Genomic DNA, 13,280 nt, shown 5'->3' on the forward strand with positions numbered 1-13,280 from the left:
TTTGTGGACATCATATGGTAACAGATAAAAGGTGTGCATTGTGTTGTGTATTATTTAATTAATCAGACTTCTTCACCGTGCTTCACCATAAGGTCCCAGGATGGGCTATAAAAATTCAGTACAGTGGTACCTCTGGTTACGTACTTAATTCGTTCCGGAGGTCCGTTCTTAACCTGAAACTGTTCTTAACCTGAAGCTAAACCTTAAAACTTTAGCTAATGGGGCCTCCCGCTGCCGCTGTGCTGCTAGAGCACAATTTCTGTTCTTATCCTGAAGCAAAATTCTTAACCTGAAGCATCATTTCTGGGTTAGCGGAGTATGTAACCTGAAACGTATGTAACCTGAAGCGTATGTAACCCGAGGTACCACTGTATTAAAATCAGCTAAAACGTATGCTCATAGTTATCAAATGGCTTGCCTTAATGCACCGACCACATCTGCACATTACAGGAAGCCATAAACCACGAACCACTAAGAACAAGCAGCAGAGCCATATATGTTGCCACTCCCCCCCCAAGCACTGCAGCCACCCCCTCCACCAGCGCAAGTGGGAACGACCCACCACTAAACCCAAACATAGGATTGTGGCCTGAAGAAACTAACCACATTCAGATGACATGGCAAGTCAAGATTTGTGACCCGTTCCTCCCTCTTGCTTGAGGGCCATCTATCAGTGAGTCAGCTACTGTGAGTCTACATCAAGGAATCAAAACTACTAACGTTCTGCTAAGGTAGGTTAGCACTACTGTATCACTGTATGAAAACTGAATGTGCAGAGGCAAAGTTAAAGCCAAGCTCACAGGGCAGTCTTCTGACACCTTTGCTATACACAAACTCTGTCTCTGCACTTGAAAACATTTTGGGCTGCAGAAGCCCCTCACCCTTCCCTTATGGGTAGGTGCTGAAAATGTATTGCATGCTGCCTTTGATCTTGGGGACCCCAAAATACAGAAGTTGGCCTTTCCTTGACCATCATTGTATATAGACATACAGTATATCAATGTGGAACTGAGGGAGACAGGCAGGCAGGCAGACATGTAAACAGGCAAATAAGCAAAGAGTGCTGCTCAGGGCTTCTTCTTTTTCTAAAAAAAATGTTTAGGGTTACACTCCCAAAGAGAGTCAGTGTGGTGTAGAGGTTAAGAGCAGTAGACTCATAATCTGGTGAACCGGGTTCGTGTCTCCGCTCCTCCACATGCAGCTGCTGGGTGACCTTGGGCTAGTCACACTTCTTTGAAGTCACTCAGCCTCACTCACATCACAGAGTGTTTGTTGTGGGGGAGGAAGGGAAAGGAGAATGTTAGCCGCTTTGAGACTCCTTCGGGTAGTGATAAAGTGGGATATGAAATCCAAACTCTTCTTCTCACTTTCCTACTCATATTGAAATACTGCCCTCAATGAGGCCAAACTTAGATTCACACAGTGTTTCAGGGTATGCATACCCCTGCGCCCCCCCCCCCACTGAGAAAAAAGCACTGGTGCTGCTAATAAGATGCTTGTATATAACATAGGTGAGATTTCACCCTTTCATTTTGTCAGAGCGAGTGAATAAATCACTCCATTCCTAATGAAAACGTACTCCATTCCTAATGAAAAAGGTGCTTTTGGATCGCTTCACCAAAACAGACGTAACAAATGCTTTTTGCCACACTTAGGAAGGGAAAATAAAAATGCTATTTTATTCCCCTGCCTTTTGAAAATTGGTTTTAATGTGCTCACAATTTCCCTATATTTTATTCCCATTAGGCTGGATTAAAAAGAAAAATAAAGCTTGGACTTTGGTTTTTAAGAAGAGAGATAGACAAGCCAAACAGAATCAACTCACTCTACGCAAAACTGAGAAAGGTGCCAAGAGATATCCTGGTTCAGTGCATTAGAAAGAAAACAAGAGATGAAGTTTTACAGAGACAGTTTGAGACCAGGATGAAGGTTAGTGAGACAGAGGTGATCATACTAAAGGAAATTCCACTGCCTCCTTTCAGAAAAGTTAAAATATAGACAAATTCTTTTAACAAAGTGTTTGCTCAAAGCTGTGGGAGAATAATAAGCCAGAGGAAAGTACTTCTGTTTCATTAAGACATTTCATACTCGGGGACCACAGACCACAGAGCAAGCTTAAGCTGATTAACTTTAATAGGAGTCTGACCATTCACAAATGCATCAACAAATGGTTTGCAGATCTCAGCAATATCTTGACTCAAAACATCACTAAAGCGATTAGTCTGTAATGAGTCTCCAAATGAACCCCAGACCAAGCTCAGTTTGGTAAGCCATTTTTTTTAAACAAAAAAATCAGGCCACACTAGCCAAAGTTGAGCCTGTTTCAACCTCCTTGGCATGAACAGAAAATAATAGTAAACACTTGTTTAATACTTTGATTTGTGCTGTTTTGAGGCTACAGTCTTTTTACCTGAAATCAGTAACTTGAACCCAATGAGACTCTCATCCAAGTGGACATGTAAAGGACTGGACTGTAAATTTTTCAATGGGACACTTCTTAAAATGATTTGGGAGAGGAGGGCTAGCTGGGATTGCACGATTTCTGGAAAAATTACCGTACATTTTATTGTGGCAACTGAAACAGCTTTGCCTATTCACAATAACACAATCTAGCAAAGATTTCACTGCGTGCACACACACACACACACACACACACCTCCCTCAATCTCATTGGCATTTTGCACATTTTAAAAAACTATCAACCAAAACCAAAATGAAAAATTCTCTTAAAAAAAGTTAGATTCAGACACCAATATAGGATATGTTAATATAAATAAAACCTATCATTTGACAAACAATACAATGCATAGAATAGCTATGCTTTTTTGGCAATGCAGTATGATAAAAGCACGCTCAAATGTTTTGGCACTCAAAAACATTTGGGATTATTCATATACAGCATTTTAAAAGTCACATTTTAAAATGTAAATGATGCATACCTACTACACGACTCCACTTTCACACACTAAAGTATTGAATGCTGGTTGTCATTGCCAATACTTGAACAATGTCCACAGACATGATTTCTGCTTGTGCTGTAGAGGAAAATGAGGGGCAGATGGGGCTCATCAACTGCGGAAGGTAGCCCATCTAGGAGAAGAAAGACTCTAATGGAACACCTTATGGAACACCTTCGAGAGAAGAAAAGGCTCAGGAGTAAACCCTACACAAATCCAGAGTGGAGTCCCTAAGATGGTTGGTTGGCGCCTTCCGGCAAATCCTGAATCTAAGATGGTGACAAACATCTTGCTCTGCTTTCCTTTGGACCACACCAGCAAGGCTGAGAGTGGGGTCTTGTCATCTGGGCAGTCCAGGATCTCCATGCACACTACCCAGGCTTGCGCCCTGTGGAGGTCACTTCGGTGCTGCCGGTGCAGCATTTTGAGTTCACCCCCAGAAATGCACTCCATTGTCTCTCGAGACAGGCAGATGTCAACAAGTAACATTGGAAAGGTTCTCTCAAGAAGTGTTAGCCTTTTAGCTGTATCTTACTTTAATGCATTGTCACGTGTCTTAGGAAGGGAGCAAATGTAAAGGCTGGAATTAAAACAAAATTTAAAAAAAATGTGTTTTCAGACTTTAAAATTTCAGTACCAATATATAAATGGTGATGTATAACTTTTCTAACTGTTATTTAATGCCTACATCCTCGACCATCAGCTTTGTGACACAGACTTTTTTATTATTATTTGGCACTACAAATAGGGGAAACAGCTTCTCTTGGGAACCAATGCCTTGTTATAAATGGCAAGATAAAAACACAAAAAGCAAGTGATCTCACATGGGAACAGAAGTTAAACAAGTGCGGGTTGTTTTGTCTTTTCGGCAACGAGATAAAACTAAACCTGCTTAACTTCTCCATGGCAAGGAACGGTCAAGGACTTGGAGCAGTGAAATGAGTTAGCCTTCTTAAGTACATTCAGAAACAGGTGCCATAATTCATGAGGAACACTTTTTTTGTCAGTTCACCTCTAGTTCTAAGTGAATCACTATTGTTATAAGCCAGGAGTAGTGGAACCTCAGACCCAGAAGTCAAATTCAGACTTCTGCATCTGGCCCTAAGCCATGTTCCCCTCAAGCCACACTACTCACCACAGCCTCCTCAAATGCTTTTGCACAATTAAGACCACATCTACACCACCATTATAACCAGTTTAAACAATCATGGCTTCCTCCAAAAATTCTGGGAGCTGTAGTCTTTAAGGGTACTGAGAGTAGCTAGGAAACCTCTCGTCCCCTCACAGAGGTGAAGTTCGCTGGGAAGATTGATTGATTGTTAAACCCCTTTAGGAATTGTGAGAGACATTGGGGGGGGGGTGTCTCCCAACAACTCTCAGCACCATTAACAACCTACAGTTCCCATAAATCTTTGGGGGAAGCTGTAAGTGTTTAAAGTGGTATGATATTGCTTTAAATATTTAGTAAGGGTGGGGGGGGGCTAATCATACCCTCAAACATGTTGAGGTGAAAGAACTGGGGTGCATGTCTTCCGGGACAGTGCTCCTGCACAAGTCACATGAGCTGTGGAGGGATTGCAGCCCCCCAAGAGCATTCCCCCCCCAATGAGATTGTGGCATGAGATTGCAGTGCCCAAAATGGGCACTGTGCTCTTCTGTGAAAAAGCAGGGTGTCCTGGTTTTATCAGGACTACTGAGAGGTATAGGTTAAGTGCACTCAACCCCTTGCTTTGAAAGAGAAATAGCTGTTTGACCTGTGTTGATAACACTGCAGTTCAGGAGTCCTCCTATCCCCAATGAGAAATAAGACTTCTGGGTTTCTAGCAAGCCATTATTCACTTTAAAATCAGGGGTCAGCAAACATTTTCAGCAGGGGGCCGGTCCACAGTCCCTCAGACCTTGTTGGGGGCCGGACTATATTTTGAAAAAAAATATGAACAAATTCCTATGCCCCACAAATAACCCAGAGATGCATTTTAAATAAAAGCACACATTCTACTCATGTAAAAACACGCTGATTCCCAGACCGTCCGCGGGCAGCATTTAGAAGGCGATTGGGCTGCATCCAGCCTCTGGGCCTTTGTTTGGGGACCCCTGCTTTAAAATGGTCCTACAGACCACTCAACAGTTAGAGAAGTTTGAAATTTAATGATGGGAAAGAATGCTTTGCACAATAGCACTAGCCTCTCAGAAGCTACACATATTATTCTGGATTGAGACATTGAAGAATTATGATAGCTGTGCATTCATTTCTGAAATTAGCTCCCCCCAACCCTGAGTTAAAATTGGAGGCATGCTTCATTCTTATACCTGCAAATGTTTATTTTGCGCAGACTTTCCCAACCTGGTGTCCTCTAGCAGGGCTAGCCCAAAACATTTTAGCACCTGAGGCACCCACCCTCCCCACCACGGAAGAAGAGGGGAATGAAGATCAGCACCACAAACAAAGAGAAAATAAAGAGCTATATCAGAATCTCCTCCTCCTCCTTTGGATCTTGCTGCCTGAGGCGGTCACCATGCCTTGTCCAAGGGGTGGGTCGGCCCTGCCTCCAGATGCTGTTGGACTACATATTCCACCATTCTTGACCAATGGACATCATACTTGGGCTGATGGGAGTTTTAGTCCAGAATTTTCTAGAGGGAAACCGAAGCAGTAAAAGGCTAGTTTGGAGACTGGGTAAGAATTTTAGCCAGTCTATTTCTGGTGCCCTTCAGTGTGAATGACTGCTACAGATATGCTTCCCAACTGGAAAGGACTGAGACCAGAGTAATGGGTGTAGAGAGCAAGTGTGGTGTAGTAGTTAAGAGCGGTAGACTCGTAATCTGGTGAACCGGGTTCACGTCTCTGCTCCGCCACATGCAGCTGCTGGGTGACCTTGGGCTAGTCACACTTCTTTGAAGTCTCTCAGCCCCACTCACCTCACAGAGTGTTTGTTGTGGGGGAGGAAGGGAAAGGAGAATGTTAGCCGCTTTGAGACTCCTTCGGGTAGTGATAAAGCGGGATATCAAATCCAAACTCTTCTACTTCTTCTTCTTCTTCTTCTTCTTCTTCTTCTTCTTCTTCTTCTTCTTCTTCTTCTTCTTCTTCAGAATTAAAAATTAAAAAGAGTACTGTCAGATCAGACCAAAGGTGTCCCAGTCTAGCATCCAGTTTGCCACAATGGGGTTAGTATTGCTGCTTTAATGTATTTCTCATGGCAGTTCAAGTCTGAGAACTGCTGTTTTTTGTTTTTTGTTTTTCAGACTCAACCAACACCCCCCACACCCAATACACTAAACATAATGATTCATTTTAAAGTACAAGTGACCTCTTAAATCCATATCTTCCTCCCTGCCATGAGACTCAACACACACTGGGATGTCTATTGAGGACTGCACTGAATTTGTGCAAATCATTTAAATGCTCTCTCTCCCCCTTCTAGGATCTAAAAGTACTGCAGCTACTACTACAAATTGCTTATTATTATTATTATTATTATTACAAAAACCTCAACTGCCAAGGGACTCAGACAGGAAAGTATAGAGTTGCTTCCCCTGTGTACACCTGACCACTTTTGGAATTAATCAAAGAACTAGCTTGCCACTGTAGTATCTGTAAATCGATCCACGCATAAGGGTTAATCATTACTGTGGGGAACTCCATAAGGGCTTCACTTTTTTGTATGTGAACAGCTCCTGGTGCTGAAAAAGTGAAAGACACATAACTTTCCTGCTATAACTAGTGGAATATTCCAGCCGAAACCACTGGGGCACGTCATTCATCCTTCTTCCTTTGCAGAGAGATCTGACGGTGTCAACTACTTGCTGAGCACTTGCTCTGATTTGTTTGTGAGGAGTTTAGATGATGTTGCACCCAGGCAAGTGCTATCCTACGCTTCCCCAGTGCATGTTCCCATTAGTTACCGCATCTCAAAAAGTCTGAGCTTCTGGGCAGCGGTGGTTGGTGCCTATTAGGACTGGTTGGGTGGGAGGCAGAGATGGCAGTGGTAGATGGAAACAGGCAGAGCCAACTATTGCCAGCCCTGCCCCCCCATCCTCTTCTCTGCAGAGTTATTGTGCTGCAATACTGAAATTAAGCAGGAGGAAGCTGGCAAGCAGTCTGTCTCCTGGACTGGTTGTGTAATTCAGAAGGCAGGCGGGAAGAAGCTGCCACACACTGAGTCAAACTACTGGCCCACAGTATTGTCTACTCTGACTGGCAGCAGAAGTTCTCCAGGGCTTCAGACAGCAGGACTCTCCAGTCATATGTGGAGATGCTGGGGTTTGAACCTGGGGCTCTGCCACTGAACTATGGCTTTTCCTGTAGGTGACTGAAGGCAGACTGAGGTTGGTGGGGCAACACCCTACTTGCTCTAATGGGTCGGGCTCCCCTGCTTCTCGCAAGACCTCCCAATCAGATATAATTGTGGAAGCCGTAGGTGATTGAATCTCAGCCCCAAACAGGCTGGAAGGGCAACTTCTGAGATCCAAGGTTAATCTACATAGGAGAACGTAGGAGATTTCCACACCCAAAAGTCACACAATTGTTCTGTTTCATTCAAGGGAGTCTACTTTGACTAGGAATGCTTCTCTACAGTCCCAGATGCAGAAGGAGCTGGGTTTGGACCCAAGAACCACCTGCATGCAAAGTGTGGAATAGTGAGGAGTGTGATTATTGTTGTTGCCTCTTGTTCTCTTGTTGGATTTTGATACCATCGTCCACAATATCCTCCTGTGCTGGCTATGGGGAATGGGAATTGAGGAAACTGTGTTCTATAGTACTTCTGGTGCTTCCTTCAGGACCAAGTCCAGAGAAGTGGCACTGGGAAAGTTACCTCTTATCCCCAATGTATCTATAGGAAGTCACTGAGAGCAGTCATTAGGGGGTGAGGTGCCATCAGTATGCTGAATACGCTCAGCTCTATTTCTCCTCAATCAGAAGAGGCTGTGCAGTCCCTGAATCAGTGTTTGGATGCAGTGGTGAGGCAGATGTGGAAGAACAAGCTGAGCTTGAATCCTGGCAAGAGGGAGGTGCTGCGTCCAAGAAATTTCTCTGTCCAAGAAATTGGTCAGTTGTGTATTATTATTATTATTATTATTATTATTATTTATTAAATTAGTATAACACCCTTCATCTGAAGATCTTAGGGCAGCTCACAACAGTAAATTACAATATTAAAAAAAAGCACAAAATGCAAAATAAAAATAAGAACCAAAACAAACCAATAACCTTCCACCACACACAGCTTAAAAGGCCATAGATTGTTTAATTAGCCAAAGGCCTGGGAGAAGAGGAATGTTTTCGCCTGGCGCCTAAAGATATGTAACATAGGTGCCAGGCGAGTCTCTCTCAGGAGAGCATTCCACAGATGGGGAACCACTGCAGAGAAGGCCCCGTTCTCATGTTGCCACCCTCCAGACCTCTCTTGGAGGAGGCACACAGAGAAGGGCCTCAGAGGATGATCTCAGGGTCTGGGTAGGTTCATATGGAGAGAGGTGTTGCTTGAGGTAATGCAGTCCTGGGGTAGCTGCACTCACTGTGTATTCTTTTTCAATGCCTACTAAAAACATGGATGAAAGGTTTTTATCTGCCACATTTTCTTACCTTTGCAGCAAAAAGCAATTGCTATGCTGAAATCATAACTAGATCTTTCCTGATTTGAGCTCTTAATGAAGAAACAGCATAATTAAAATAAAATGAGTCTCTGGTGTCAGCATTTACTTCCTTCCCAGACATAGATCAAATGTGTGTGTGGGGGGGGGGGGTTTCTCACGTGCACACTTTTTTTTTTTAGGTTAGTTTATTGTATGGCACTGTCTTAACTTGTTGAATTTAAAAAGTAACTTGCTGTTAGTTGACCAAATCTGGCTTATTTGTGGGTTTGGGCAGGGGAAAAGGTGGTGCGATTTCTTTAATTCTCAAACATATAGGCTGCCCTTCACCAAATGCTCCAAGAGCACGTTATAAAAAATAACAATTAAAAATAAATACAAATTACGTCAAAGTCGTGCAATTAAACCACAGAATAACAGGATAGCAGTACACAGTAATGCAGCAGGAAGGAAGATATCTACTCAAACAAAGGCCTGGATAAAGAGGTGCATCTTCACCAATTGTCAGAAGCAAGATGCACTTCAGGTGTTAGGTCATTTGAGAACCTGGGGGCCAGCACAAAGAAAGCCCTCTCATGTACTGCCACCTGCATGAACCATGGAGGGCTTCCTTGCTGATCTTAACACCCATGTAGATCAATGTGGGGAAAGGTGCTCCCTCAGATATTTTGGGTCAAAGACATTTAGAACTTAATTGTTGTTGTTGTTGTTGTTCAGTCGTTCAGTCGTGTCCGACTCTTCGTGACCCCATGGACCAGAGCACGCCAGGCACGCCTATCCTTCACTGCCTCTTGCAGTTTGGCCAAACTCATGTTAGTAGCTTCGAGAACACTGTCCAACCATCTCATCCTCTGTCGTCCCCTTCTCCTTGTGCCCTCCATCTTTCCCAACATCAGGGTCTTTTCTAGGGAGTCTTCTCTTCTCATGAGGTGGCCAAAGTACTGGAGCCTCAACTTCAGGATCTGTCCTTCTAGTGAGCACTCAGGGCTGATTTCTTTGAGAATGGATAGGTTTGATCTTCTTGCAGTCCATGGGACTCTCAAGAGTCTCCTCCAGCACCATAATTCAAAAGCATCAATTCTTCGGCGATCAGCCTTCTTTATGGTCCAGCTCTCACTTCCGTACATTACTACTGGGAAGACCATAGCTTTAACTATACGGACCTTTGTCGGCAAGGTGATGTCTTTGCTTTTTAAGATGCTGTCTAGGTTTGTCATTGCTTTTCTCCCAAGAAGCAGGCGTCTTCTAATTTCGTGACTGCTATCACCATCTGCAGTGATCATGGAACCCAAGAAAGTGAAATCTCTCACTGCCTCCATTTCTTCCCCTTCTATTTGCCAGGAGGTGATGGGACCAGTGGCCATGATCTTAGTTTTTTTGATGTTGAGCTTCAGACCATATCTTGCGCTTTCCTCTTTCACCCTCATTAAAAGGTTCTTTAATTCCTCCTCACTTCCTCTAGAACTTAATATGACAACCTTAAATTGGCAATCAGTGCAGATCTTTCAAGACCAGCACAAGTGCCTGGCCAGAGATACCCTTCACACTAGTTGCAATTTCTGAACTCCTTCTGCAAAGGCAACACCACACAGAGCAAATTGGAAGTTACCAGAGTGTGGAGCTCTATGGTTGAGCTGTTCCTTTTCAGGAGAGGCCACAGCTAGCAAACCAATGACAGCTGGAATAACGGAGTTATAGCCAAGGCTACGTGGGCCTCAAGCAACATATATGGATCAAGGAGTAGCCCAAGCTATGCACCTGTCCTTCTAGAGGAGTGCAACCCTGTCCAGAACTGATCATTTCCCTGCTTCCCAAAGCTGAATGTCTGCAATGCACTGTACCTCCATCTTGACTAGGTTCGGTTTCAATTTATTGGTCTGTATCCAGCCCATTTCCGCCTACAGGAAACAGTGAAACAACTTAGCTGCCTTTCCTGATTCAGATGCAACCGAGAGATAGGACTCGGTGTCATCGCTTTAATCCAACTTCCCCTGACAACATCTCCTAGTAACTTCATCTATGGGGGACAACAAAACTAACCCCCCAAGGAACCCCACAATTTAGCTCCCAAGGGGCCAAACAGCAGCCCCACATTCCTACTCTCTGAAATCCACCTCAGAAGCAGAACCACTGTAGCAAAGTACCCCTAACTTCCAACATTCAGAGCCACTTCAAAAGGATACTGTGGTATCAAAAGCCACTGAGAGGTCAAACTGCACTTCCCCCAACAGACCAGGGTGACCAAGGGAGTTTTCAGTGCCATATCCAGGCCTGAAGCAAGATTGAAAGGTGTCTGGTTACTCACTTTGCATTTAGTTTGGAAGAAGAGGGACACAGGAAATTCTGTCGGCCATTGGGAAAAGATGAGCAGGAGGAGGGATGGAAGTGGGATAGCATAAAACAGTAACTGGAAACATTTTGCAGGTGCGGCTAGACTGTTAAATTCCTAATGGTTTCCGAATCCTAGCTAGAAATATCCTTTACACTGTATTAAGTAGCATCACAGCTGCAGACCATCCTTTCCCTTTCCCCTTTTCGTTTTTTGGCACACCAATCCAGAAGTACAAAGGGCTCCCAGTTAAATTAAATGGGAAACAAGAAGGAAGATTATCACATTTTATTTTATTTTTTAAACTATGCTGGAATGCCATGTTTAGGTTCAGGTTGTCGTCGTCGTCGTCAGCTTTGTCTCAGCTGCTTTATCTGGTCACACTTTATCTTCATCCCCTAAAATAAAATAAAAAAAGCTTCAGTCACTGATATCTGCAGCTTTCCCAGGCTGCTGTAAAAGGCAGAACAACAGACTAGAACACCCCCCCCCTAGTTAGTGGGTACTCCCCTCCTTGAGGTGGTATGTGCAAACACACACCATGTTTTAGCTCACATGTGATTATTCTTCAATAGTGTCAATATTTCTTGTTAACTTATGGGGTCTACATGGACAGTGATGACTGTTCCGAGCAAAGAAATGGGCCTATATACTAGAATTGTGTTCCCAAAGCATAAAGAAATATAAAAGCAAGAGAGAGAGGAAAAAGTTTGCACTTTTACTAGTTTGCACTTTGATCAACAACATTATCAGAGTTATTAGTAACAGCATTCCAATAAATGCTCTTAAAACACCATGCCCCCCCCCATTTAACCTTGAACATGTCCCAAAACTGAGAGCGTTTTCCCTCTACAAAGCTGATAATTCTAATATGAAGAGTAACGAAATGCAAAGGAGAGCATGCAGTACCTTTCCAAGTTGAAAGGAGAGAGAGCTCACCTGTTGTCTGGTAGCTAATTATATGGTGGTGGTCTGATCCTAAACATCTTCAGCCTTGCAGCTATACTCATTTGTGAGAAAGGCTTCAGGAATAGACCCTGGGGAACAATCCATACCCATTGCCTTGCAAGGTATCTTTGGGAGAAGCAGCAGTTAAGGAGTAAACCCAACACCAATCTGAAGTGGAGTTACTAAGAGGCCTTGTACGCCTCCTTCTGGCAACTCCTGCAGCCAAGCTGGTGCCAAATATGTTGTTCTGCTTTCCTTTGGACCAAAACAGTGAGGCCAGGGGGGGGGGCGTTTCTTGTCACCCACAGCTCCCATAATTTTGGAGCAGTGAGTGGAGTTGTAGTCTGATGACATCTAGGGTCCCCAGAGTTGAAAAGCAGTGCTTACTCTAGGCATATTGGTAATTTCAAACCTTAGAAATAAGGTTATATCGATGGTGCATTTTTTTTTTAAAAAAAGAAGAAATAAAATTCTGCATGCTGAGAGCCGAATTCTTCATGCAAACAACTTTATTATTCAATCTGCTCCCAACACAGTCTAGCTATCCAATCTTCCAAGTGATGTTTTACAAGATGAAAGAACTGAAGTTGAGCAACTGAAGAATTGGCCACCTCTCCAGCAACCATCACCTGGGGGCAGCTGTTCCATCAAACTATCTCAGTGGGAGAGATAGGAAGCAAGGCTCATTCCATCTGCTTTGCCAAAAGAGTAGCTCCATTGGGTACCTCCTGCCCCTTAACTGTGCCAGCTATTCATTAAAAGAAAAACTGTTTAAGAAAAGGTGCCTGAGTTTTTATTTCCACCCCCCTCCATTCCCAGCTTGTTCTTTCCCCCTTGTTTGTCTTGTTTGCTAGTGGTTGGTTGTTGCTTTTTTTTAGCTTTGTTTTAATTGATTGCTTGTAAACCATTCTGGCCAAACTGCAGGAGGCAGTGGAGGATAGGGGTGCCTGGCGTGCTCTGGTCCATGGGGTCACGAAGAGTTGGACACGACTGAACGACTGAACAACAACAAACCATTCTGGGAGACTTTGAGGAGAAGGGTACAAGTGCTCTCAATAAATAAGATGTAGCTTTTGTGCCTCTGCAGTATGTTTTAAATATGTCTTTATTTTAAATTGCATTGTTTGGAGGGGGGAGATGGAAATTTAATAAATAAATAAATAAATAAATAATGAGTTGTTGTTATTTTCCCTGTCTCCCCACCCAGTCTTGTATGCTTTCAACTTTGCAGATCTTAAAAGTTTTCATATTCAATTAAGGTCATTATCAGGATTAACATAAAACAAGCAGTTTGCTAAAGAAAAAGTAGGGAGTAACTAATAAATGGAATAACATAGGAAATGCGGTATTAAAAATTAATATTATAAGAAACCACAGAAGGGGTGGAGGGAATGTGTTCATTAGGAATTTATTCAATTTGTATGTATGTAAAAAAATCTCTAAAACTGAAAAAT

Source organism: Lacerta agilis, chromosome Z (genome assembly GCF_009819535.1).
Source record: "Lacerta agilis isolate rLacAgi1 chromosome Z, rLacAgi1.pri, whole genome shotgun sequence".
Taxonomy (NCBI): domain Eukaryota; kingdom Metazoa; phylum Chordata; class Lepidosauria; order Squamata; family Lacertidae; genus Lacerta; species Lacerta agilis.